General features: G+C 47.4%; 1 protein-coding gene across 7 annotated transcripts in view; it reads right to left on the bottom strand.

Moving 5' to 3' along the window:
- The window catches only part of RALGPS1 (Ral GEF with PH domain and SH3 binding motif 1), a 315,913-nt gene that overhangs the window by 265,495 nt on the left and 24,667 nt on the right, over positions 1–25,751 (bottom strand). For 2 of the 7 annotated variants that reach the window (XM_045883159.3, XM_064579739.1), the window contains exon 1: positions 8,244–8,485. The exons of 2 other annotated variants lie outside the window; for them this stretch is intronic. The gene's annotated coding sequence lies outside the window, so the exon portion shown is untranslated. Of the gene's footprint in view, positions 1–8,243; positions 8,486–25,751 lie in introns of those variants that run through there. 3 more of the 7 variants (XM_064579741.1, XM_064579742.1, XM_064579743.1) reach the window with 2 other exon arrangements.

Raw genomic sequence — 25,751 nt, 5'->3', positions numbered from 1 at the left:
AAAAGAATGCATCAGTCATCAAATAACTTCTAATCTTACCAAAAAGCTTCCCCAACAAGAACAAATTCTAATCTTAGGTGTCAACCAATCAGCACATGCGTCAGTAATTACTGTACTTTAGCCACCTACAAGTAAGATCAGGGTTCCCTTATTCCTAGAATGAAACCGCACCTTAAACCCATCACTCCAAATCGAACTCCTTAAGTTCAATTAGCAGGAACTTAAAATAACTAAAACCAAGAGGAACTATAACAAGTACCTCTTCCAAGGAATCCCTATCTCCTCATCTCCCCTGTGGCTCATCCAAAGTCAGAACCACACCTTGAAGCAGACGGGGTGTGAGAAGAGACCCTCGAGGGGCCCTCAGCTTCTCCCATAGCTACATCCTGGGCATCTGTTTAACCTCCCTGAGCTTCCATCTCCTCTGCACCTCAGACTGCCCTGCAACGATCAATATGAGGCTGAAAAAACAGGTGTCAAGAGACTTTGTAAAATGTTGAGATATCTTATAATGAAGGGACCTCAGATACAACAACCTTCCCATTTCCTGATTCAAATCAGTTACTGGACACTCACCATTTACTTCATTTGTTCATTCAACAAACATTTATGGGGCACCTACTACATGCCAGATGCTATGCCAGGCACTAGGGACCCGATGGCAAGCAAAACAGCCCCAGTCCACAATCTGATCTGATGGGACTGCATTAACATTGCACTACAGGACAAAGACATCACCGGGGCACCTGGGTGGCTCAGTTGTTAAGCATCTGCCTTCGGCTCAGGTCATGATCCCAGGGTCCTGGGATCAAGCCCCACATCAGGCTCCCTGCTCAGCGGGAAGCCTTCTTCTCCCTCTCTCGCTGTGTCTCTCTCTGTCAAATAAGTAAATAAAATCTTAAAAAAAAAAAAAAAAAATCACCAACCACCACACCACAGAGCATATTGTTACACCCCGCAGGCCATGCTAATGATTTGGTCTTTCTTCTAAGAGAAATCAGAAGCCACTGAAGGGTTTTAAGCAGAAGGAGTGACATACTCAGAACATTCTGTCTACCTTGTACTAGCCTTGGGCTAAATGCAGGCTCTTCCTCTACAAAATCAGGGGGTGGGGGAGGCCCCCGCAGGTCACCAGTAAGTCATCATTAGTCACACAGTGTTATTACATTCTACAGCAGGGTGCTGTGGGAGCCGTGGGGGAACGATCTATAAATGCTAGTGGCCCGAAAGTGTTAGAGATATGGTACATAGAGGAAAGACAAAACAAAACACAGCTACAGAAGGGACACAAAATAAGAAATATCTCAAAACAGTGAAAGTCACTAATTCCACAAACAAACTTTAGTGCCACAAAAAGAGACACAGCATATTCTCCTGAATTTATTAAGTTGTTTTCCATAAATATTTAATTACTCAGAAATGTATCAAAAGCACAGATTTCTCTTGACCTAGTTATCAAGCTTATACAAGAGAGAGAATTACTGCATTCAATAAACATAAATTTAATTACATTCATTAATCTTTCTTTCATCTCTAATAAGATGATTTTCAAACAAAACACTGACTGAGGCCAAACATATAAATTCCTTCTGATTACTCAAGTAATTGTCTTAACCTTCAAATAAAACCTTATAATAAAAACATTTGAATCCTAAAGAGGAGAAGTATAATGTTGTATTAGTTCATATTAAAGACCCTCTATTTACATGGAATCACAAAACAAGCAAGGGACAGAAAGAACTCCGGAAAGCAGCCTTCATTTCCAGGACCAGCTGGAGACAGGGCCCACCCTCAGGGTGACTCCATCCTCTTCACCAAGAGCCAACTGCTTTTGTGGGCATCAAGGGTTGCATCTGCAGTCCCAACAAAGGCTGAGTTCTGCCTGCCACCCTGGGTGCTCCTACTGGCCCCTGCCACCAAGGACACCTGAGTTTTACCATATTCCTTGTGCAATAACTCACATCACTTCCATAGGCAATAAATTAATATTCCCCCCAAAGCATCCTACAAGCCCTCTAACAATGGCTGAAGAGAAGATCATTCTAGCTCACAATAACTGGGTGTTCACGGTGTGTGAACCCCATGCTAAGACCCATTCCGCATCATCTCCTTGAAGCCTTTCAGGAATCATGGAGGTAAGTACCATCACACTTCCTGTATCGATGAGGAAACAGAGGAGTGGTCACTTGCCCAAAGCCATCAGGGTTGTGAATGGTAGAGTCAGGACCCAGACCCACACTGGCCTAACTCCAGAGTCTTTAAGCTCTGCCCTGTCACTCTGGTGTCAGGAGATAAATCTCCTGTAAAGAACATAAAGAACTAAAGCTCTGCAGAAAAACTGTGGGATGATTTGCCATTCTGGGTCTTCATGGACTCTGCTCTCCTCCATAAGTGCACATGAAATAAGCCTGGCTTGTGCCTCCCCTTGGGGAAAAGTCGTGGAATTGATCAGTGCAGGTGATCCAAAGAAAAAAAGGTGCTGACAATGGTGCTGGGTGGGAAACTACCTTCGAGAAAAGCTCATGTAAAAAAGGGGGAGGAAACACGTGGGGACAAACCCTTAGCCTAGGGTCAACAGGGCCTATGAGGGGTGTCCCTAGGACTCCTTGAGCACTTTGACTTCAGAGCTGGTTTCTCAGACACCGTGGCCCTCACCTTCACCATCCCACTAGCACCATTACCACTACAATAGAACCCAGAGAAAACAGCCAAAGAGGTGCTTCTCAGTGCTCCCTAAGAACCATGGATAACATGTGAGCAGTCTGTAAGAATCAGTTTTCTGCCAGGCACCATGCTAAACATTCCACTGCACCATTTCACTGAATCTTCAGCAAGAGTCCTAAGTTAGGCAACACTGCTAAGCCCCATGTAACAAACCAGTAAACCAAGATTCACAGAGAGGGAGACACTTGCCCAAGGCCTTGTGTATGGAAGAACCAGAATTTGAACCCAGGTCTGCCTGGCTCCAGAGCATGAATCTGCTTGGCCACTTCATTCAAGGTCTTCTGTCATAGTCAATCGCCTTCCAGTCACCTTCTGTTTGCATGTGGTTCTTCCACCAACCATGAGCTCCTCAAAGGCAGGGACAGAACTCCTCCACCTCCATATGCCCAGCATCCAGCAAAGGGTTTAGCCAAAAGCAGGAACCCAGCAAGGCTGGCGAATGAATGCCCACAGAAAGGAAGTAAAACCCCCTCTCCTTTTAAGAAAGTGGCCCTAAGGATGCCCCTCACAGAACCCAACCCAACCAACTGCCCACTACCCCTGGTCAAAATCCACAGACCACCTACTCAGCTCCCTTGAGCCTGCTCCTCCACAACCCCACTCCAAGGGAAGGATGAACAGCCATACTCTGAGGAAAGGCAAGGTAGGCTTCAACAAGTATAAGCAGTACATGTTTAGAGTTGTGCTTTTTTCTGCTTCCCCCTCTTGTCCTGGAGCATCTGGAGAAATATTTCTTTCCTCTCCCATCTCCAAGACTTTTTGGACAAGTATGACCAACCATACCCAAAGCCTATAGCTAGTATATGGCACAACACAAGTCTGTCTCAGAGTCAGCACTCAAATACTTGGAAAGTGAAGGAATAGAGCCCAGAGACTGGGTTTCTCCAGAGACCTGATGGCTTATCAATAAGAGCTTGCCAACATTCGGTAGCTATGATGGAGTGGAGGTCCATCACAATGGCCAAAAAGAACCTACCCTGAAGTCTTAGCAGCAAAGAAAGTAGGAGAGTTCCCCTGTGCAGGGAGGAGCCACAGACATAAAGTAATGCATGCCATAACACAATGCATACTCTGATCAAGGCAGGCACACAATGAAAGTCAAGGGAACACAAACAGGAGTGGTCACTTGTGCCTAAAAGAACAGAGCAGGTTTCACAAAGGAAGGGCTACTTGAGCTGGGAAGCCAATCCCAAATCACCCAAGGAGAAGTCATTGTTTCCTGCCTCCATGACCCCCATACTGCACCACCCCAACATCGGGCCCACCGTACTGTTCTACAGCCAGTGGCTTGTGTGCCTGTCTTCCTGCACACTATGTGGGCATCTCAAGGGCAAGGACTTTGGGCATTGTCGATGGCTCACCCTCAACTGCCCAGCAAATACCTGCTGACAAAGAATAAACAAGTTTCCGTCAGGTTATTAATAACATGGCAGATACCTACCTCTTCTTGAGCATCCACTACAACCTGGTATCGCCGCAAGTACTTGGTATGCATGATCTCATTTCCTCCACACAAAACCCCCAAAAGGCAGATTTTATTAACATCATCCATTTTACAGATAAGGAAAGTGAAATTCAGAAAGATTAGGCAGATCATCCCAAGTCATACAGCCAGTAAGTAACAGCCAAACTTTGAATCAAGGGCTGAATGGAAAATCAGTTTTCAATTACTAGTAAAAAAATCCCTTTTCCTTTCTTTTTGTTGTCTGCCTTGCATCCAGATACGTGGATTGCCTGTAATCTATTGTTCAATGGGGCCAAAGTCATTTGTTTCCCAGAAAAGAACAAGGGATGTCCCTTACTACTCTTCTCAACAATGACGGCTAACCATTACTGAGTAAACATCATGGTGAGGGGGGTGGGGGAGAGGGGAGAGGCATGGACAAAACTTCTTACAACATCAGTCAAAAACATTTATTAATAAGGAACTGTATGTACCAATTGGAACATTTTCCAATGTTGAAACAATTTCTAAAACAGATCAAGTGAATAGACGAAGGAGAAAGAGTATGTACAGACACTATTCTTTGTGTAAGAGAAAGAATATATAATAAACAAGAAAATGGTAATAGTGGTTGCCCCCAGGGAGAAGGACTGGCAGCTTGAGGCAAGAAACACCCTTTTTACAATTTGTTCCCCTCTGAATTACTTGCCTTTAAAAAGAGAATCCATGTGTGATTTTTTTTTTAACTTCTTAAAAAAATAAGATTAAAAACACCATTTAAAGATGCCACTTTTTGCCAGGCCGCTCCCAAATGCTCACATACATATAACTGCAACAGGAAAAAGCTTATGAACAAAAACTGGATGAACTTAATCTGTGGTAAATCAGGACGGTGAAACAGTTTTTGTCTTCCACGCTGAGGTTCACCAAGTTCACTAATGTTGCAATATGTTTTTGCAACTAAATCAACAGAATTTTGAAGACAGAGATACAACATACATATAAGCAGCAGGAACAATTTGCTACACCTTCTTCCTAAACTCCTTCATCTGTTCCTTCAACAAGTATTTAATGAGCACCTACTGTGTGCGACGCAAAGTGCTAGACAGATTTTTTTTTTTTAAAAGAACTAAACAGGTCATTATTTTCTTCCTTCCTGCCTTTCAGGAAAATAGGGACCGCATGCTAATGAAAGAATGCCAGAGCAAGGACCACCCTTGATGTTCACAGTCTAAAACCACCCTCATTCAACCTAGAAAATGGAGATCTGGGGAAGGGATTTGTTCAAGGTTACATAAGAAGTGAAGGCCTCAGAATTACCAGTCCTGCTCTCCCTACATGCTTCATGCTGTTCTGTTGTGTTGAAAGATGAGCAGGCAGGGAGGGGAGAAAGGGACCCTAACGCTGAGTGCCTGATATATCAGGTGCTTTCACATATCCTGTGTCATTTATTCTTCATAACTTCTCAAGGTGGGCATGATTATCCTTGTTTCACAAATAAGGAAAACAAAGCTCTGAGAAGCTGAGAAACTAGCGCATAAGGCTTCCAACACAGACCTGTCTGACTTCCAAGCCAGAGCCTTCACCCTCCATACTGAACAGGAAAATCAATTTAAAAAGGTAGACTGGGGGAGGGGGGGCCACACCCGGGTGGCTCAGTCGGTTAAGTGTCTGACTCTTGATTTCAGCTCAGGCCATGATCTCAGGGTCCTGAGATTGAGCCCCATCTCAGGCTCCGTGCTCAGCGTGGAGTCTGCTTGAGATTCTCTCTCCCTCTGCCCCTCCCCCCACTCGCATTCTCTCTCTCTAAAATAAATAAATAAATAATAAATCTTTAAAAAAAAAAAAAGGTAAACTGGGGCCATATCACAGAAAGCCTCGGTTTTAACATTTTCCATTAATGAAGTTTCTCTCTCAACCCTGGGTGTTGTCACTCCAATAATAACAATCAAAAAGCCAATCCCCTCATTATTCAATGCATGTTCTAACTTTTGTGCACCACCAAGTTTGGGTTTTCCTTTTAACCCACAGATGGTAACCCAGAGGGCAGCAATCTCTGAGAACCATTTACACAGTTTCTGCTAGGACAGAAAGGGACATCACACATGTTGCTTCTAGGCCCTCTGGGTGCCTGCCATATAAACACAGGCCCTAGTAAGGACCCATCCCTGAGATCCCATGATGCCACTGGGTCACTGCCACACCAGCTGAGTGGTAGTGAGAGGGGCCAGCACCATGGTGGTTCACCTCCAAAAGTTTCATAGCTTCTAAAGTAAAGAAAAATGCAGACCAGTGTAAGAGAAGCTTCCTCCTGCCTTCTCTCTGTCCATGAAATGCAGGTAGGAGAAATGACAGTTTGGAATGGTCAAACTGCTAGTGAAGAGAGATACTGTGTGCCAAAAGGTCACACACATGGGTACAGGACATCTTCTGGATAGGAGAGAGTCCTCTCAGCTTGATTTCTTCTCTCTGCTCCTGTAGGAAGCTAATGAATTCTCACATTTCCCTCTTTTTAGGGTATTCTTTCTGGAATGTGGTAAAATCAGAGTTCCTACTTGGATGGAGAGGGAGAATTCCATAGGGCTCAAGCCTAAGCCTCATGATCCAGCTCAGAGTCCTCAATGGGGTTGGGGTCTAAAGGTCAGCAAACAATTAAATGTTCCTCACTTTCCACCTGCCATTGCTCCCTGCCACATCTCCCTCAGAGGTCATGATCCAAGGCAGATCCGAGACTGTCTTTTGGGGACTCTGCCACAAACCTCATCCCAAACTCAAATAAGAAAAAGGTCTGCTAATTAGAAATACCCTGAATCCAACTTCCCCTTTAAGCCCCCAATCCCTGAATCCAACCTTCCCATCGGCAAAGAGGAAGGAGACTCATAACTTTACCCCACGATTTGCTCAGTAAGCATTTTTCCATCCTGTCCTCACAAAGCCCCTGGGAGGCACACAAGGCAGGTAGCACGATGCTCCATGCTCAGATGCTCGTTTTGCGAAGGAAGACACAGAGCTCGGAGAAGTGAAAGACTCTCCAGGGGTTACACAGAAGCAAAAGCTTCTGAACCCTCATTTCTGTTCTTCCCCGTCACCAGGCTGCCATGTCAGTCTTTTGGGAACTGCCATTACTAAGATCGGCAGCAGCATCTGGTACCAGGACCCTTCAAGCTTCACACTAACTACTCTTCCAGCAAGCAACATTTCTCAACCACATATCTAATCATCCAATGAATGCCAAACGCCAACCCCAACCGAGGCAGGCCCCCAGCAACAGCAACAGGGAAAGCCCCAGAGACACGAAAAACGACGCGCCCCACTTAAGGCACAGTGTGGCATAAGAGAAACCGCCAGCCTAATAACCGGGCGACAGAGACCCAAGTCAGCCTCAGGAGAGGCACAGGCAGGCCTGGCCGGCCCCTCCGGCCCAGCAGCAACCCTCGAAGCCTCCAGAGTCTTCAGAGAGCTCAAAGCTCCTGGGCCCACCCCAAGCCCCCCTGGACAACGGAGAGGGCTGCACTCCCTTCTCCAGGGACCACTCGCCCTCCGCCCGCTCCTCACCTGGGGCACCGCTTCCGGACCTGCAACCACTAGGGGCCCCGCCCCCCGCCCCTGCAGGGCTCCCTGGCTCCGCCCTTTGCACCTGTGGTTTCCTCGGGCCCGGGATCTCCAGCAGCTCCGGCCTCACCTCGCAGCCCCCTCCCACTGCCAAATCGTGGTCCCACCTGGCCCCGCCCCCACACCTGCGGCCCCCCCTTCTGCCCCGCCCAACTGCCTCCACCAGCCCCGCCCCCACACACCTGAGGCCTGTCCCCACCTCCACCCCCACACCCGCTGCCCTTCCTACCAACCCCTCACCGGACCAACCCACCTAAGACCCCCCCCCCCGGCCCGGCCCCCCGCGACCCTGAACCCGCCCGACACCACCCCTGCCCCCCGGCCCCGCCTCCCGCTCCGAGGCCCCTCCCCGGCCCAGCGGCCCCTCCGGGTCCCGCCCCCCGCACCTGCAGCTCCCTGCGGCCCGGCCCTCAGAGCCCCGCCCCGCCCCGCCCCGCCCCGCTCCGCGGGCCGCTCTTCTCACCGCCCGCTCTCGCCGCTGCCGCCGCAGTCCCGGCCGGTCACCTTGACGCGGGCCGCAGTGGCTGCCGCCGCCTCCTCATGGCCCTGGGAGCGGCCCAGGCGGCAGCGGCGCCTTCGCTCGGAGGCCGGGGCCGGGCCGAGCCGGGCCGGGGCCGGGCCGGGCGCAGCTGGAGCGCGGGCCGACGCGGGAGCGGAGCCGGTGCCCAGCCGCAGTAGGAACCGTCCGCTCCTGGGCCTGAGCGGCGGGCCGCGCAGCCAATCCGCGCGCGGCGCCAGACCAGTCCACCCAACCAGCTCGTCGCAGAGGCGGAGACACGCAAATCGGCCGGCTGGGCGCGCCAGTGCGCAGCCGCTGCAGTTCGGTCCTCGCTGGCCTCGGCCTCCGCTCTAACCTGCGGACGCCCTCTCAGCCTGTGAGGATGCTGCGCGGTCCGCACACCCCTCTCAGAGCCCGCCACGCCCACCTCCTTCCTAGAAATAGCAGTGCATCTTATTCCCCGTACATCCTTCCAGGCCTCGTACAATTTCCCCTTGAAATCCCTACCTAGGAGTCACCGTTTTGAACAAAAAGTGGTTTTGTGAGAGACATCACCTTAATGTTCATTCTTTACAACGCAGAAGTAGGCACAGAACACAGAACGTCAGAGCCAGAAGACACCTCAGAGCGCCTGGGGTCCTACCCATTTACTTTACAGCTGGGCAAAATTAGGCCCCACGAGGTGAAGGGGCTTGCCAAAACCACACAAGTGCAAAGCGGGGAAATGAGCCTGTCTCTTGTCTCCCTGCTCCCACATCCTTTACTCCGCCAGGCACGATGAGGTAGGCAGGGAGCTTAAGTTATTTGATTACAGTCACAGAGGTAAGAAGTTGCAAACAGTCGAAGCCAGATCTGTGAAACCCTGGAAGTCCAGAAGCACCGTAGGGAGCCTCTACATCCTCCCTTACTCTGATTGATTCTTGGGCAGGTAGACATGGAGAACATCATTTTGGCAATTTCCAGTTTGGAATTAACATCAGAGTATGGAAGGACTTGGTTCCTGTTTCCCAAAGCTTATGGAGGGGAAAAAAAAAAAGAAACAATCAAAAAGAAAGAAAAGTCGGGACGCCTGGGTGGCTCAGTTGGTTAAACGACTGCCTTCGGCTCAGGTCATGATCCTGGAGTCCGGGGATCGAGTCCCGCATTGGGCTCCCTGCTCGGCAGGGAGTCTGCTTCTCCCTCTGACCCTCCTCCCTCTCATGCTCTCTGTCTCTCATTCTCTCTCTCTCAAATAAATAAATAAAATCTTTAAAAAAAAAAAAAAAGAAAGAAAAGTCAGTGGAAATTAAACAATTTCTAAACCTTTAGGGGTCTCTGAGGGAAATTTCTGCCATTTTGCATTAAGAAAATAATAATCATCAAAGGAGATACTTTATTTTACTTCAGGAGAGCAAAAAAAACAATGTACTGCAATGGTTCTGCTCAAAGCCTCTGGATTCAGAAATGCACAGGGTTGTGGTTGAGTGCAAAAGCTGGAGAGACAGACTGCCTGAGTCCAAACTCTGGTTCTGCCACCAGCTAGCTGTGTGCAGGTAGGCAAATTACTTAATGTCTCTGTGACTCAGTTTCTTTGTTGAAAACTGAGTGTGGTGAAAATCGGAAAGGCCATTGGGAGGATTAAATGAGATGCTATGTGGAAGAGAGCCTGGTACCTAAGAGGAGCTCAGTAAACATTAGCTATTGTTATTTCTACCTCTGTGGTATAGGGCAAGCATGGAAGGAGTTTAGGACAGTGTTTGCAATATATGCTTGCTAAATGGCATTTATTATTTTTATTATGCTTGTACATAGCTTCTAAGTTTTCTTTGGTGAACATATTCTTTTGTAATATGTCAAAAAGTTATTGTAAACCCAATTTTAAAATGAGAAAAGGATCTGAAGAGATAGTTCTCCAAAGAAGATATACAAATGGCTAATGAGCATGTCGAAAAGTTGCTCACTATCATCTGCCATCAGGGAAATGCAAATCAAAACTCCAATGAGATGCCACTTCACATCCATTAGGATGGCTAAAACAAATAAGATGGACAATAATAAGAGCTGGTGAGGAGGTGGAGAAATTGGAACCCTCATACACTGCTGGTAAGAGTGTAAAGTGGTGCAGCCACTTTGGAAAATAGCCTGGCAGTACTTTAAAAGGTTAAATTTGGAGTTACCGTATGACCCAGCAATTCCACTGTCAGATATATACCCAAATGAAAACATACATCCATACATAAATGTTCATAACAGCATTATTCATAATATCCAAGAAGTGGAAATAACGTAATGTCCATCAAATCATGAATGGATAAATAAGATGAGGCATATCCGTACAATGGAATATAAAAAGAAATGAAGTAATGATACATGCTACAACATGGGTGAACCATGACAATATGCTGAGGGAAAGAAGCCAGATCACATATGATTCCATTTATGTGAAATGTTCCAGAATAGGCAAATCTATAGAGACAGAGAGTAGATTAGTGGTTGTCTAGGGCTGGGGGGAAGGAATAATTGGGGGTAATGGCTAAGGCATGTGGAGTTTCTTTTTAAGATGATGAAAATGTTCTAAAATTGATTGTGGGGATGGTTGCACAACTCTGTGAATATACCAAAAGCTATTGTATTGTTCACTTTTAATGGATGAATTATATAGTGTATGGATTACATCTTAATAAAGCTGTTTTAAAAAGTTATCATAGGGGTGCCTGGGTGGCTTAGTTGGTTGAGCATCCAATTCTTGGTTTCAGCTCAGGTCATAATCTCAGGGTCATGAGATTGAGCCCCACATCGGGCTCCACAATCAGCTGGGAGTCTGAGATTCTCTCTCTCTCCTTCTTCCTCTGCCCCCCCCACTCTCTCTCTCTAAAAATAAATAAATCTTTAAAAACAAAAATAAAAAAATTAAAAGTTATCATAAAGTGATCAATCATGTCACTCCCATGCTCAAACACCATGTAACAGGATATGGAGAGGATCTCAGCTGCATCCACTAGAGTTTGGATTGTCTACCATCAATGTGTGATACACTGGTGGGGTGCTCTCAGCATCTCATGTGTTTGAGTCACTCTCAATGAGGGAAAGGAATCTTTGAACCACAGGAGAAAAGGAGGGTTGGAGAAGTTACCAAGGGGCAATCCCCTGGGCCAGCTGCCTCTGTGTAGACTTGTACTTCATGGAGAGTTAAGCTTCAGGACAGTTCAAGGAGCTGTTTTCATTAGAGATGGTAGTCAACAGGGAAGCTGTGATATACAGACTCTAGGGTGGCCTCTACAACCTGCACCTCCTGATGTGCTTGGCCTATGTGATCCCCTTCCCTGAGTGTAGCAGGATCTGACTTGCTTCTAACCAGTGGAATAAGGCAAAGGTTTTAGGATGTATATGATTGTGTTACATAAGATTATAACACATCTTGCTAGGAGACTCTCTCCTGCTGCCCTTAAAGACACAAACTGCCATGTTGTAAGTTGCTCTATAAAGAAAACCACTCAGCAAAGAACTGAGAGCAGCCTCCAGCCAACAGCCAGCAAGAAACTGGGGCCTTCAGTCCAGCAACCTGCAAGGAACTAAATGAGGCCAACAATCATGAGCTCAGCACACCCTTCCCTTGTCAAGCCTTGGGTGAGACTGTAGTCCTGGCCAACACCTTGATTACAGCCTTGTAAGACCCTGATGCAGAGCGCCCAGCTAAGCTGAGCCAGATTCCTGACCCACAGAAACTTTGAGAGAATAAATGTGAGTTGTTTTAAGCTGTTACATTTGTGATAAAATTGTTATGCAGGAACATATAACTAATACAGACGCACAACCCATCCTGTCCTGGTGCCCAAGAGAGGCAGCTTCTGTGCAGAAGCCAACAGTGCCCAGGTACAGTGAGGATTCCAGAACGCAGCACGCCTCCAGATCCTGGGGGCTTGTGTCTTTGGGGGCATCAGGAGGCAAAGGAGAGGGTCTAGAAAACAGCACCATCATTGGAGTACAGATAGCAGTGGCAATGGTGAGATGTCCCAAAGAGGAAGCAGCCATCAACATGGGCAGTAGAGGGGAAACTGGAAGAAGAGGGGTTGAGAATAAAGTTTTCAATTCAGTCAGTTCTAGAAAATAATGATGGCTTAGCCCATCACATAGCCCAGCTATGTTGCCTTAGACAAGGTTTCTCATGTATGAGAAGGTAATATTTAGAGTACCTACCCTGTAGCATTCTCCTCAAGAAAGGTGAGTTAATCCTCTAGTGGCCATGAGAATGCTCCTTGCAGACCTCCAGTCATTGGGAGCTTATCTGACCAAGGGCCCAGCTGCTGCATTATGAAACCCAAAAACATTTGCTCTAAGGCAACACTACATATGGGCTGCACTCAGTACATATGGGCTGCACCCAATGATGGGCCACAGCAGGGGTTCTAATGCAGGCCTGCCCCAGGGTGGCAGTGGGACTCCTCTGGTGATCATCTTTGGTTCAAGGACTCCTCAACAGCCTTGCTGAAACTCCTTTAGACTGCATCGTGTACGGGATGCTTCCACACACTTCCCTCCCTCTCTCCTTCACTTAGGGTCAAATTTGCATCATAGTCTCACAGCTCTCTCAACCTTCCTCGCTCCGTTGCCCATTCCCCTAACAAAATCACCATATGTTGAATCCTGTATAGCATCTACTTCTCAGTGAATCTGGACTGACACAAACAGTACCAGGAGTGGTCAGGAAAAGTAGGTGGTAAGATACAGGTTTAGGACTGGCTTGCCCACTGCCTAGGAGGCAGAGGATGCCCTTCTAATGAAACACAGAAAGTCCTTGGAACAAGATGATGGCTCAAATGCTAAAGATTTCACTCTTGGTGACCTGGGAAGATATCTCTGCGGAGGAGAATACTGTGGTGGGTGTTGTGATGCCAGCATTTTAAAATATATGGGGAGAGGGGCACCTGGCTGGCTCAGTCAGTAGAGCATGCGACTCTTGATCTCAGGGTCATGAGTTCAAGCCCCACACTGGGTGTAGAGTTTACTTTTAAAAAGTTTTTAAATAAAATATATGGGGAGAACAATACCTACAGAAACAGAGGAAGTTAGTTGGTTATAGCGAAGTTGCATTACAGAAGGATAATGAGAGACTGAGTGTTGTCAAGAGGCAGTTAATGGCTAGGGTTGAGAGCCAGGGAACTCTGGAGGCAGCTTACAAAGAGGTCCTCATCATCTGTGTTGGTGGAAGGACAGACACTTTGAGTGGCAGGCTGAAGATCTAATTGTTAGAGTCTAGAGTTCCAGAGATGTTTGGAGTTCTTGGCTCACTCAGCCAAGGTGAGTCTGTTGGATGAAGGTCAGGGCCCCAGTGGGGAAAACTTAGGATCCTAAAACGTGGGACAGGAATATCTCGATGTACGTTCCTGAGGATATTGCCTCTGCAACGTGCACCCCAGGGCCCTCTGAGCTTGCCAAGCTAGAACACCCTTCCTTAGTAAGAACTGTAGCCACCACCGTACTGCTATCAGGTGCTACAGAAGCCCTTCCCCAGAGACAACAGGTGCCCCGCCGCCTCCTCTCCAGCCTGCCAGGCTGATAACTAGGGCTAAATCCCAGCATAATCTGGCTGGGGAATGCACCATGCCTGATAAGGTAAAAAATAGACAATATACCTGAAGAATGCAAGAATTAGCCAGCACGTGTTGAGGGAAGCCAGGGGAGTACCTCTGGGGTTGGATTTTGTGGGTGCTTGATCAAGGAAGCTGGAATGCAAGACTAGACAAGCAAGAATTCATTGACTCAAGGGGCACCTGGGTGGCTCAGTCAGTTAAACATCTGACTCTTGGTTTCAGATCATGTCATGATCTCACAAGTCGGGTTGTGAGATTGAACCCTGCATCTGATTCCATGCTCAGCGGGGAGTCTACTTGAAGATTCTCTCCCTCTGCCCCTCCCCGCCCCCGCTCTTGCACGAGCTCTCTCTCTCTCAAATAAATAATTTAAAAAATAATTCATTGACTTGGGAACATGTTCTTAAGACACTTTCTTTAACATGCTAGCAAGGACCCCAGCTACTGGAGTGGCTCACAGAAAGCCTGGAAAAAACAATGGTCAATTGTCAGTGACATGGAAGCACTGGATGCCCTAGTAGATGGTAGAAGAGGGCATGCTGAAACAGACATACCATTACCCTCACTATTAACGGATTCCATATTTGCAAATTAGCGCATTGCTAACATTTATTTGTAATCCAAATATAAACACTTGTAGCACATCCCAGGTCACCCAAAGACAAGTAAAAAATTTGAGTTGCCTGATGTGCACATTCCCAGCAGAAGCAAAACAAGGTAACATGCTACCTTCATGTGCAGCCCTCACACTGTATACAGGTGTCCTTTTTGCAGCCTATCTAGCACCATGTTTTTCATTTTTGTGCTTCTTTGGGTGATTTCACTGTTTAAAATTATCTCTGGGTATAATGATGAAGTGCTGTAGAGTATTCCCAAGCACAGGAAGGCTGTGATGGGCTTGAAGGGAGAAAGTGCATGTGTTAGATAAACACTTCAGGTTCAAGTTATAGGGCCGTTGCTCATGAGTTCAATGTTAACAAATCAACAATACAGTTGATCCTTGTACAACATGCGTTTGCCCTGCACAAGTCCACTTATACATGGATTTTTAAAAATGATATAGTCCCACTGTAGATATATTTTCTTTTTTTTTTTTTAAAGATTTTATTTATTTATTTGAGAGAGAATGAGAGAGAGAGCACATGAGAGGGGGGAGGGTCAGAGGGAGGAGCAGACTCCCTGCAGAGCAGGGAGCCCGATGCGGGACTCGATCCAGGGACTCCAGGATCATGACCTGAGCCGAAGGCAGTCGCTTAACCAACTGAGCCACCCAGGCACACTTCTTTATGATTTTCTTAATAACATTTTCTTTTCTCTAGCTTACTTTATTGTAAGAATACAGTATGCAATACATATAACCTACAAAATATGTGTTTATCGACTGTGTTGTTGGTAAGGTCAACAGTAGGCTATTAGTAGTTAAGTTTTTGGAGAGTCAAAAGCTACATGTGGATTTTCCACAGCACAGGGATCAACAGCCCTAACTCCCGTGTTATTGGGGGCAACTGTATATATTAAGTAAGGTGTCTATAAACAGACATACACATAAAATAAGGTTAAATGTTGGTTGGCTGACAAAACGTTGTGAACGTTGACTTGCAGGAACCTACCTCTGTATTTCCCCCTAGGAGCAATGGTTTAGTATTCACTAACCTAGTGCTCACAGTGACTCTATGGGGCATCACTACTGCAAATAACCAGAGTTAACTATACTTCTCATTGATAGGATGAGAATCTAGCTAGTAACCCTTCTGGCAGGGAATGCTGGGAATTGTAGTTCTCCTAAGTGTGCAGACCCTTCATACATGGGTGAGCCCAGAAGGGGAACGGTATGAAGCTGCTGACAGACAATCCAGCACAGGATGTTCAATCATTTAAATGCTTCAGAGGAATATTAATTAACAGTTGCCCTAAGTTTTACAACATACATCTTTCATTAATTAGTCTCTCCTCAAAGAATATCATTTCACATGTGGTTAAAGGAAACATGTAATGATGGAATGAAGCAGCTCCTGTTCCTAGGGCTGAAGAGACAGAGGGAAGTAGAGGTTCTGATCACCAGTTATAGTGTGTGGGGGTGGGAGGGGAGGGTCCCCACACCAACAAGACATTCTCTGACACCAGCTGGGTGTCCTACAATTCAACTCCATTCTGACACCAGCTACCCAGAGATCACATCAGATCCCACAGGCTAAGGGCTCAGTGCCACAAGACTGCTCCCTACTTCAGCCACCGATCACAGGTCCGGGGAGTTACCTGTGCTTCTGACCCACAGGCAGGATATCAGAGGTTCCCACAAGCCCCTCCTTGAGTTAATTAATTTGCTAGAGTGGCTCACAGGACTCAAGAAACAAGTTTACTCACTAGATTGCTGGTTTATTACAAAGGATAGTAAAGAATACAAATCAAGGGGTGCCTGGGTGGCTTAGTTGGTTAAGCATCTGCCTCCAGCTCAAGCCCTGATCCCAGGGTCCTGGGATCAAGCCTCGCATCAGGTTCCCTGCTCAGCGGGGAGTCTGCTTCTCCCTCCCCCTCTCCCCCTTGCTCATGCTCTCTCTCTTGCTCTCTCACTCAAATAAATACAATCTTTTAAAAACTTAAAAAAGAGTACAAACCAACAGCCCCAAAAGAGTCACATGGGTCAAGGTCCTGAACAAATAAACTTCTGTCCTTGTGAAGTTTAGCATCCAATACAGGGGCATGTGAAGTGTTCTGATCCTTCTTTTTTGTTTTTTGTTTTGTTTTGTTTTGTTTTTTTATGGAGGCTTCATTACATAGGTATAATTGATTAAATCACCGGCCACTGGTGATTGATTCAAACTCTAGCCTCTCTCCCCTCTTGAAATAGGGGGTAGGACTGAAAGTTCTCATCTTTAAAGGGGTTTCCCAAAGTCATTTCATCAGTATAAACTCAGTTGTGGTTGAAAGAGGCTTGTTATGGGACACCTGGGTGGCTCAGTCGGTTGAGCGGCTGCCTTCGGCCCAGGTCATGATCCCAGGGTCCTGGGATCGAGTCCCACATTGGGCTCCTTGCTCAGCAGGGAACCTGCTTCTCCCTCTCTCTCCCTCTGCTTGTGCTCTCTCTGTCAAATAAATAAAATAAGTAAAATCTTTAAAAAAAAAAAAAAGAAAGAGGCTTGTTATGAATAACAAAACATCCATTTCACCCTATGGCTCTGAAGCATTTTTTTAGGAACTAAAGATAAGAGACCAAATGTTATAACAAAAGATGCTCCCATTGTTCTTATAGCTTAGGAAATTCCAAGTCTTGGGAGCTGTGAGCCAGGAACCACGGATGAAAACCAAATACATATGAAAAACATATTTTGGTCATCTGAATGACCAAATATATATTTCTTTTTTTTTTTTAAGATTCTATTTATTTGAGAGAGAGAGCACAAGAAGGGGGAGGGTCAGAGGGAGAAGCAGACTCCCCGCTAAGCAGGGAGCCCGATGTGGGACTCGATCCCGGGACTCCAGGATCATGACCTAAGCCGAAGGCAGTCGCTTAACCAACTGAGCCACCCAGGCGCCCCAAATATATATTTCTTATAAGTCACAATATCATGGAAAGATTCCAAGTTATCAGAACCTAAAAGTTCAGCAAAGAAGCCCAATGAAGCTGACCCAGAGAATTGTGAGAAAATCAATTGGTTATTGTTTCAAGGCACTAAGTTTTGGGATGGTTTGTTACATAGCAATAGATAACCAGTACAAATATCTTCATGCTCTGTGCACATTCTGAGAGGTCTATCCACATGACTCTTCCAAAGCCCTCTGTGAGCATCTGGGTCAGTCCTTTTATTTCCAGATCCTTGACCATCTAGCCAAACCATTAGCCACTGCCCATGAATCTGTGTAGAGCTGCACTTCTGGTCATCTCTCAGCCTGCACAAAATGGATAACAAAATGCATTGGCCACTGGGAAGATTTCCCTTTACACCGTCTTTTCAAAGACACTCTTGAATGGGGCTGTGATTTTCAGCAATCTGTTTCCAGTAGATGTTGGCATGGATGTAGATTGAGGCTCAAAGTTTGGATTGAAGTAGAGGAGGCAATATGGTAGGAGTAGGTGTTAAGAGTATTTTGAGTCACCTACTCATACAACTTACTTCTGGACATTCCTAAGTCCAATCTCATATCCCATTTCTACTTGATGATGGATTGCTGGGTGCCCAAGTCCAACCTTATGGTTTTGTGGGTCAGATAACATTCAGTTTATCTGGGCAGCTCAGTCACATGGTGACTCAATGTTCTAGTATTAAGAAATAGAGATTAGGGCGCCTGGGTGGTTCAGTTGGTTAAGTGACTGCCTTCGGCTCAGGTCATGATCCTGGAGTCCCGGGATCGAGTCCCGCATCGGGCTCCCTGCTCGGCAGGGAGTCTGCTTCTCCCTCTGACCCTCCCCCCTCTCATGTGCTCTCTCTCTCTCTCATTCTCTCTGGCTCAAATAAATAAAATCTTAAAAAAAAAAAAGAAATAGAGATTAAAACATTTTTTAAAAAGATTTATTTATGTCAGAGAGAGAGTATGCGTGTGCTAATGGGGGAAGGGGCAGAGGAAGAGAATCTTCAAGCAGACACCCACTGAGTATGGAGCCAGCCCCACCGTGTCTAGCTCCATCTCACAACCCATGAGATCATGACCTGAGCCGAAACCAAGAGTCCAATGCTCAACCAACTGAGTCACCCAGGTACCCCAAAACATTACTTTATTTTTAAGATTTTATTTATTTGAGAGAGAGAGAGAGTGTGTGTGTGTGTGTGTGTGTGCAAGTTGGGGGGAGGGGCAGAGGGAGAGGGAGAAGCAGACTCCCCGCCGAGCAGGGAGCCCGATGCGGGGCTCGATCCCAGGACCCCGGGATCATGACCTGAGCCGAAGGCAGACACTTAACGACTGAGCCACCCAGGCGCCCCTGGATTAACTTTTTTTGGTGAAGTAGGAGAGATTGTAGAGTAAAATATCTCTGCTGCAATATTCTCTATGAAAAAGTCTTTTCAACTTTGGCATTTCTATGGTAGACACTCCTATAACTATTCACTGAATTGAATTCTACTGCCTCCCCATGGACACAGGGTAAAATCTGGATTTCTAAATAAGAAATAAAATTTATCTTGGGGCGCCTGGGTGGCTCAGTCGTTAAGCGTCTGCCTTCGGCTCAGGTCATGATCTCAGGGTCCTGGGATCGAGCCCCACATCGGGCTCCCTGCTCGTCAGGAGGCCTGCTTCTCCCTCTCCCACTCCCCCTGCTTGTGTTCCCTCTCTCGCTGTCTCTCTCTCTGTCAAATAAATAAATAAAATCTTTAAAAAAAAAATTTATCTCAATATCTGTCTTCAACCACCCTATCCACCTTCATCTCCTAACTGCTAGCATTGACAAAGCATTTAGTATGTTTCATCTCATGAAATACATGGTTTCACTCAATAAATATAGATATCCATAGGTGTCATAGAGGCCATTATGTATAAATTATTATATGATATAATGTCATGTGTGGTATGTACATGCATATGGTTTAACCTAAATATCTCATACAACATACGTTCTCCTGTAAGTTGTTTTTCCACACTCAGCAATATGTCATGGATATTTCTCCATGACATAAAGGTTGGGTTTTTTTAAAGATTTTATTTATTTATTTGACAGAGAGAGAGACAGCGAGAGAGGGAACACAAGCAGGGGGAGTGGGAGAGGGAGAAGCAGGCTTCCCGCGGAGCAGGGAGCCCGATGCGGGGCTCGATCCCAGGACCCGGGGATCATGACCTGAGCCAAAGGCAGATGCTTAACGATTAAGCCACCCAGGCGCCCCAGACACAAAGGTTTATTTACACATTTATATCACCATTTTAAATGATTCACTACTACAGCATTGTAAGAATGCATCAGATTTACTCATAAACATTATGGTGGCTTCCAACTTTTTAATATTACAGTCAGCATAGGAATGAATAAATGTATACATCTTTTTGGATTGGTATTTGTTAGACTATCTTTTTATGTTAAATTCTTAAAAGTAGTATTGCTGGGGGGTGCCTAGGTAGCACCCTCATTGGGCTCCATGCTGAGCGTGGAACCTGCTTAAGATTCTCTTTCTCCCTCTCCCTCTGCTCCTCCCCCTCACTCTCTTAAAAAAAGAAAAGTATTATTGCTGTATCAAAAGGAACATACAGGGGCGCCTGGGTGGCTCAGTCGTTAAGCATCTGCCTTCGGCTCAGGTCATGATCCCCGGGTCCTGGGATCAAGCCCTGCATAGGGCTCCCTGCTCGGTGGGAAGCCTGCTTCTCCCTCTCCCACTCTCCCTGCTTGTGTTCCCTCTCTTGCTGTGTCTCTGTCAAATAAATAAATAAAATCTTTAAAAACAAACAAAAAACCAAAAGGAACATACAGGAGCACCTGGGTGGCTCAATTGGTTAAGCCTCTGCCTTCGGCTCAGGTCATGATCCCAGGGTCCTGGGATCAAGCCCCATGTTGGGCTCCCTGCTCAGCAGGGAACCTGCTTCTCCCTCTCTTCCCCACTTGTCACTATCTCTGTGTATCTCTCAAATAAATGAAATCTTAAAAAAAAAAAAAAAAGGAATGTACATTTAAAAATTTTGAAACATGGTACCAATCTACCTTCCAGAGATGTTACACCGACTTATATTTCCAACGCCAGGGTATAGATGTCTCATTTCCTGCACCCTCATCAATGCTGGGTATCGCCCCTGAATAAGTAGGAAAATGGTCTCTCATTATTGTTTTGATTGCTTTCTATAGAGGTAAAACATTTTTTTTTTTAAGATTTTATTTATTTGACAGAGAGAGAGAGACAGCTAGAGAGGGAACACAAGCAGGGGGAGTGGGAGAGGGAGAAGCAGGCTTCCCACAGAGCAGGGAGCCCGATGCGGGGCTCGATTCCAGGACCTGAGATCATGACCTGAGCCGAAGGCAGACGCTGAACGACTGAGCCACCCAGGCGCCCCGAGGTAAAACATTTTTATTGTGAACTTATTAGCCTTGAGTATACATTTTTCTGTGGATTGATTCTTTAGGTCCTTTCCCTTTTTAAAACTGGATGCCTCATCCTTTTTAAATTAATTTTAAAAGCTCTTGCTCTAAATATTGCAAAGGTTTTCTTCTAAACTCATAGTGGCTTTGTTGTTGTTTTGTTTTTAGTAAACACGTTTTACATCATATATAGTCAAATCTATTTTTTCCCTTAGGATTATTTCTTTTTGGTCTTATCCTTAAAAAGATCCTCCCCACTGCAAAAGCAAGTAAGTCATCACCCCCTCACCCACCCTTTATTTTAAAGTAGGCTTCATGCCCAGCATGAAGCCCAAGGCGGGGCTTGACTCACAACCCTGAGATGGGAGACCTGAGCTGAGATCAAGAGTCAGACGCTTAACGAACTGAGCCACCCAGTTGCCCCTCACCTCCTTTTTGAAAAAACTAGTTTCTTCATAGTTTTTATTTTTCTGTAATTAACTATTTAATTTTCCTGAATCTTGTTTCTGCTCGTCTCCTCTTCCCTTATCTGGGCCTCCTCCCTCAGACTGGGTCTCTCCTGGTCCCTTCTCCCTCCAGCAGGATATAGATTCTTAAGGGACCTCAAAACTAATGTCAGGCAATTTTAGCCCTAAGGCTGAGGTCCCCACCTGCAGGATGTGTCCACTGGTCCCAGCCAAATGAATGCAGTTTATATCCACCGGAGGACTCGTAGCCTTTGGGTGCTTTTCCACAGGGCACCAGGGCTGGCAAAGGCTCATTATAATGTAATTCTACCAGAGATGGCAGGAGGGAGCGGTGTCCTGGAACCCTCATGCTCAGGCCATCTGAGTTCTGACATTCAGAACCTGACAGCCTGGCCATCTTAGTGCCCAGGACAAAGCCCAGGTGCAGAATACGCTGTCCCTGGGTCCTCTGCCCTCAGAGAGTGCTCAGGGTCACCAGGCCCTGTCACTGGCTCTTCAGGGGGAGTCAGTGAGGCTGTAAGCCTCAGTTGTCCACACAGGCCCCAAGAAGGATAACACCCAATTCCTTCCATCTGAGCCTAGACCATCATATCCAGATAGTATCTGCCACTTTATAAAGGGAAACATTTCCACAGGTAAAATTGTAGGCAGAGAGGTGCTGGGTTTACCTTCAGGGTGCATGTCTCCAGGCCTCACAGGCCCTGCAGCTGGTCACCCCCCGGATTGCAGTCGGAAGTGGGGCCTTTCAACAGAGCCTTGTGGCAGGAGATCCCTGCAGGCCCACCCTGGGGAGCGGGGGACCATGCAGTGGAGGGAAAGGAGACAACCAGTAGTTTAGTGATTGAACACCTACTGGCCTTCCCATTTCACCACCAGCCTGGCCAGGGGCCCGCAGGCGAGAAGGGGGTGAGCGAGGCCGGAGCATGGGGGGAGGGGGGGCAATTGTGTTGAAAGGGCAAAGACGAAGTGGGAAGAAGCCAGCAGATGACCCCACCACCTTCCCTCTGCAAAGACAATGCACACAGAGCGGGAATCCCTCTGCTCAGTGGGTTAGTGCCAGTGGCCCGTGAGGTCAGGGAAGCCGGAGCACCCCTGAGAGCAGGGTGAGAATCGGCGGTCACTGGGTGAGGAAGCTCTCAGAGGGAATGTCTCGGAAGCTTTGGAGGAAATTCAGACGCAACAACAACATGCTCAGAGCCCCGATCTCCCCAACTGAGGGTAGCTTCTGATTCTCACGTTAGTACTTGGAGAAGTGGAAAGAGTGAAGCTTTGGAGGGGGAAGGTAACGACAAAACCCACGAAAAACAACTGAAACCAGCTCCAGGGACCCAGACAGGCAATGAACAGAATGACTGGCAGACAACAGGCGGTTAGAATAAGTCACAAGTAATGCGTTGGCCCAAGAAGTGTTCTTCCAACTTAGAGATTCCGCCACCTCGGTTCCAACAGACTGCTGTCGGAAACGTATCTCATAATAGTATTTGTTAAAGCCCCGAAGAGAAGGAAGGTGGGCAGACAGAAAGGGTTAGAATGTCCCCGTGGCCTAGATTCTGGAGAAAGTAGCCTGGAGACACATGTAGCCTAGAGAAGCCCAGAGAGGGCTGGAGGGAGACCGTCATGCTCTCACCGAATATTTAAAGCATGTGTGGGTCCTGGGGCATGGAAGGAGGGCCAAGGGTCAGAGAGGCGCATTTTAGGCTCAGGAAAAGGACGTTATCATGGAAAGCTGTTAAACATGCAGAGTCTCTTGGGAAGTAGCCAGTTTCCACAAGCAAGTAGACACTGGAGATTACTTACACGGGCTACTTACCGTAGGAATCCTGGCATTGGGGGGCGGGGAACAGGTAGCCTGGGAGGTGGCTTCCCACTTTTATGAGAGTGTAAGGGTCTTCCCCTTCCAAGTTGAGCACTCTGGGGAAAGGGGCCGAATTCCAAAAGAGTTACTCTCTGATTCGCACATTTCAAAGTGCATGGCACCTGAAGGCAGTACCAGCAAATTGGCAGGATCCATTCTAGCTCAGAGGCTTGGGCCATACACAGCCCCTGGTGGGGCCCCAGGGAGCCCGGGGAAGGACAACGGCGGCAAATCTTCCGTTGGGACACAGAGAAGAGTGATCAAGGGCTGATCAGAGTGCCAAGGCTGGGGCAAAAAGGGCTGAAGAACTTTTGAGTGCCAGGATCTCACTGCCTTTGCAGCAAAACTTGAGGTGGGCTTGTTGCAGAGCTGGGGCGGGGGTGGGGGGACAAGCAACACCTAGCTCATCACCCCAAATGGGAATGACGCTATCCCCGTAGAGGCTCAGCCAGACTGTTCAGATCTAAGCTCCATTAGGCCAGATGCAGGAACAAAAGAAGCCCTAGTAAGCAACCTCTTTCAAAGATGAGGGGCAGGGGGACGTCTGGGTGGCTCAGTCGTTAAGCGTCTGCCTTCGGCTCAGGTCATGATCCCAGGGTCCTGGGATCGAGCCCCGCATCGGGCTCCCTGCTCCGTGGGGGGCCTGCCTCTCCCTCTCCCACTCCCCCTGCTTGTGTTCCCTCTCTCGCTGTGTTTCTGTCAAGTGGATAAATAAAATCTTAAAAAAAAAAAAAAAAAGATGAGGGGCAGGGAACCTATTTGCTGTCTCAGAGTTGGACCGGAAAGGGACGCAGCTCTGCCCCCGCAGACCCAAGCAGGTTGCCCTGCGGGTGACCGCATTATAATCCAGTGTTAGCATAGACAAACCTCCCCCTTAACCCCTTTAGAGTAACAGTACGTTCTTGACCGCTGACAGCTAGGTCAACAGGCTTTATTATAAACCTCCTGCCAAGCAGCCCACAGCAGTCACCCAGTGAGGGCTCCACGGCAGGACCCCAAGCTGATGAGGTTCTGCCATGTTTCCTTCCAGGTGGCCTCTTTCTGCTATTTGTGTTCTGAAAAGTTTTGCTGACAAAAGGTGTGCAAGCCAGGTCTGTTGTGAAAAACAAGGAAAATATCACAAGATGTTAAACATAAAAGTCACTCAGCCCTGAGGGGCTTTCAAGGAAATGGCCTAGGGAACAGGGATGAAAACCAGCAAGCAATTACGGATTGGTGGTTGTCCTTTGACATTATAAAGGACATTATAAACATCCCTGAAGCCAGGAGGGCTTAGCCAGTTGTGTGACTTGTAATGGGAAGAAACCAAAGTGAAGACAGATCGTGCCTTCAGGGCGAATGAAAAGAGCCCGCTACTGCCCGTGGCCTTCGTCAGCAAAGCAGCTCAACTGAGGTCTACACAGCCCCGGCTCCAACTCAGTGTATCTGCTTCACGTGGTGCTCCCATTTCCAGGACCTCACCCCCTCGGGATGTTCCTCTACCCCTACCAGAGAGGAACGCCCCTGACTCTTGACCTTCGGCTGCCTTTCCAGCCTTAAGGAGAAAGCCTATGGGAAGCCATTGCTTCACAAATTATCTGAGCCTTGAGAGTCCCAACTCCATCTTTTTATAGATAAACTGGGACTAAAGAGGGTGAGGGACCTGCTTAAGATCACGGTCAGGCACAGGCCGGCTAGAACCAGACCTCCAGACTTGAAGTTGATGCACTTTCTCCAACGCGCCCTTGAGTGGCTCACGAGTCCCCCCGTCCCCAGGTAGCACCTGAAGCTGGTCCCTACACGGAGCTTTTACACGAGGGGCCAACTCCCTGCCCACTGGACTGAAGAGGAGCCCTCCTGAGAAGGGAGGCCCCGTTTTCCAGTAAGGAGCAAGGACCCAGGCAGCTCCAGCAGACTAGGAGCCAAGTTTAATCCCTGCCTGTTTCCCAGCCACGCTGCCGCGCTCAAACCTCCCAGAATACACGCATTTGCTCATTCGTTCGATCCCTACTGGTGCGGTGCCGGGTCCTGTGCTAAGGATACACAGGTGAGGGAGACAGTCCTGGATCCCTGTTGTCACGAAGCTTACAGGCTAGAGGGAGAAACATTAGCTGAACAATCTCACTCATCAATATACAATTACCAGCTGAAATACTTGCTCTGAAGGGCAGAAGGCACGCTGCTCGATCCGTGCCTGGTGAAGGGGCTCGATCTAGAAGGGCTGCTGCTGTAGGCAGGGGCTCCCTGACTGAGGGAGGCTGAAATCTGAAGTCGAGTCAACCGGCTAACGGGGAGAAGAAAGCTGGAGACGGCGGACACGACGCGTACAGCGCCACGCTCCGTGGCGGGAGTAAACACGGCACATTCAAGGGAGCCAAGGGGGAGCTTCTGCAGGCAAGTGGGGACAGGCGTCACCGGCGATTCTTTCTAGGGGAGACTGTGCGCACATGGGGGGCCCCTGACAATCGGTCTTCGCCACACCCGAGGGAGGTATATAGAAATACACCTGCTCCTTTGTCGTCTTCCCAGCACTAGGGTGGCATAAGAGCTTCTTATGAAATCCTCCCCTCTCAAAAACAGCGGTTACAGAAATTATGACACGGCAGACGTTCG

Source organism: Mirounga angustirostris, unplaced genomic scaffold (genome assembly GCF_029215605.1).
Source record: "Mirounga angustirostris isolate CCGP_5_RB_7025 unplaced genomic scaffold, mMirAng1.0.hap1 SCAF_15, whole genome shotgun sequence".
Lineage (NCBI taxonomy): Eukaryota > Metazoa > Chordata > Mammalia > Carnivora > Phocidae > Mirounga > Mirounga angustirostris.
This window is presented reverse-complemented; position numbering and strand designations above follow the sequence as displayed.